Below are 2,575 nucleotides of genomic sequence, written 5' to 3'. Positions count from 1 at the left end.
GCCTCACAACCTGTCTTCTCTTCTCTATTTCTAGGTTGTTAGATCTGTTGTTTAGTCCATAAAGCTGATCTGCAAATATTCTCCATACAATTACTCAACACTTGCCTCAAATATCGTGAACGAGGTTGACCAGATTTCCTCAAGTGCACCTAACCCAAGACTACAATCATCATGTACAACTATGTGTTCTAGGATATGCGAAATTGTGACCTCCAGCGAAGCTTGCACAGATGATGCCAATGCACGATTAAATACGTCCTTTTAAAGGCCTGGAATTGAAGCTTCTCGGTGTAAACCTATTTCCACATTTTCTCGACTATTTAATCATTTTGTACTTGTCTCCAGGCAATACAAGACCAGTGATACTTCTTAGTGCTCTAATTTTCATCCACAAAACAGATTGAGTGTCATCTTCACGGTTAGATTCCAGGGAGGATGTAAATAACTTTTGGATTAATAAAAGTAAGAATACGAGAGCTAAATAACCGCCAGTTTACACTAAATGAATTTGATGAGTCTCTGCAAATGGTTGGCATCGCTCTTTATTCTGCAGATTAAAAGAACTTGATTAATTGTTCATGTTCACAGGTATCTAAAAAGCTTTCTCTGATGTCTGTCTTTAAGGGTTACTCTTGGTACTAGGCACATCCATGGTTAGAAGTTGCTTGACAATTTTTGTTTGAACTAAGTTATTTGTGGGATACACATGAAATAGTCTAAGCCTGATATATACGGTGCTAATTTACCCTCTACCTAAAACTTGTTGGAGAAACATGGAGTTTTTTTTTGGCAGCTTCCAAATGTTGATTTTGCCTCAGGTATCGTGCTTGCCACCTCTGGTGAAGGAGCCCTGCTCCAGCGCTCCCCCCTAACATAAGTTGAGAGGTCATATTTAGTTTATTTTCCTACTTTAGTCTGCCGAAATTTATACCCATTCCATGTATACCCGTTTGTATAGATGTCGTATCTATACCCTTTTATATGTGGTACTTTTTCAGTAAACATTGCGTCAGGAACACACGGGACGGTACAAGTATGTCATACGTACGGGATTTGCTTGTGTAAGACAACGCGCACCATACGGGTCTCTATAGGGCTGTACGTACACGTCAGATTTGGTGATTTTACGATCGTGCCTCCGCTTACGGAGGGGTATGAGAAGATCTTCACCATCATTGTTTTTGATGTGGCCACAGTTTTACCAAGGGAGGAGCACGAGCAGAAGTGCTGGTGAAGAGTCTGTACACAAGGGAAACCTAAAATCTGCACCGAAGATCTCAAGAGTAAAGAGCCAGTTCTTGCACTTGCATGTGGAAGGATGAGGTCTCCATCCACTCCGTACTCGTCGTGGAGGCTCGCATCCACCATCCGGGACAGAGAGGAGCTCGCAGCTGCACATCACATCCACCACTGTATTGCTACAGTATGAGTGGATGTAGAAGAAGCTACTTCTGGGTTGAAGAAGATTTATTATTACTATGATGTTTTAGCTCTTGTAATTGACATGCAGTGGAATATTATCAGATCATGTAAGTTGTGTGTTGTAATGAAGTGGTATAATAGGTAAGTTATATGAAGTTTGCTTGTAAGGCATGAATAATTGTTAATGGACCACTTTGCTGGATATAGCCAATTCTCTTTTTATATCGAGTTCCACTACGTATCAACGCACCGCAGATTGTATCTTATATATTTTTCCTACACACGAAGTATAGCAGAAGAGATTTCGTTGACTCCGTAAAAAATGTTTACGCGATACTACAACCTGGGGTTTTCAAGTTTATCATTCAAAATTGTAGTATGAAGTTATAGAGAGAATTTGGGACCAACACCACCACCAGCATATGACACTTGAAATCGCCAAAACCTATATATGCATCGCAACAATCGATCGTGGTAGAGAAGTGATGAAACTTGAGATCTTTTTTGTTGCCTACAATTGTTGAAGGTGGTGTCGTAAAAGACATACATCACACCAGGGCAACAAAAAATTGAAGGATGATGGAATTGTGGAAGGCAAGCTCTGAAAAGTCGTTGTAACTAGAAAGATGAATTTTTCTAGAGGGAACTAGAAAGATGAATTTGCTCATGAAAGTAGGGACACCTTAAAAAAATGCAAGTTGCATTATTATTTCATTACAATGAACGGATATTTAGATATACACATTTTTTACGCGCGATTTTTCACTTGTATCATATTTACATTTAACATGGCCGTAGCAACGCACGTGCACTCAGCTATAATCTACAAGATTGCATTGCTACTTGGTGGTTGTGGTTTTTTTTAACCTTTTCAGAGATAGAAGAAAGTGTGTTCTACAGTTCTACTTGCCACAATTAGTTTATATATATAATAGTACCCTTTGAAGACATGGGTTTTGGAAATATTTGAAGTGTACTACATTGTACTGTAGTAAGTAGAAAACATCTATAAATTCAGTAGCATGCACTGATGGAATTACTGGTGGACTTAATTTGTCTTTTGACTCAGCCACCGAGGTCTTATGTCCTAAGTTTTTGTACTACATAGTATGGTTTGTAAGCAGCAAACAACTATAAATTCAGTAATCATGCA

The 2,575-nt window shown here is 38.9% G+C and overlaps 1 long non-coding RNA gene across 1 annotated transcript; it reads left to right on the top strand.

The window, feature by feature from the left end:
• The first annotated feature begins 850 nt into the window (after positions 1 to 850).
• On the top strand, positions 851 to 1,644 carry LOC139837713 (uncharacterized). Its single transcript, XR_011754346.1, has 2 exons — positions 851 to 1,098; positions 1,197 to 1,644. It is a non-coding gene; the product is annotated as an uncharacterized lncRNA (long non-coding RNA).
• Positions 1,645 to 2,575: the final 931 nt, after the last annotated feature.

The sequence above is a fragment of the Lolium perenne genome, chromosome 3, assembly GCF_019359855.2.
Source record: "Lolium perenne isolate Kyuss_39 chromosome 3, Kyuss_2.0, whole genome shotgun sequence".
Classification (NCBI taxonomy): domain Eukaryota; kingdom Viridiplantae; phylum Streptophyta; class Magnoliopsida; order Poales; family Poaceae; genus Lolium; species Lolium perenne.
This window is presented reverse-complemented; position numbering and strand designations above follow the sequence as displayed.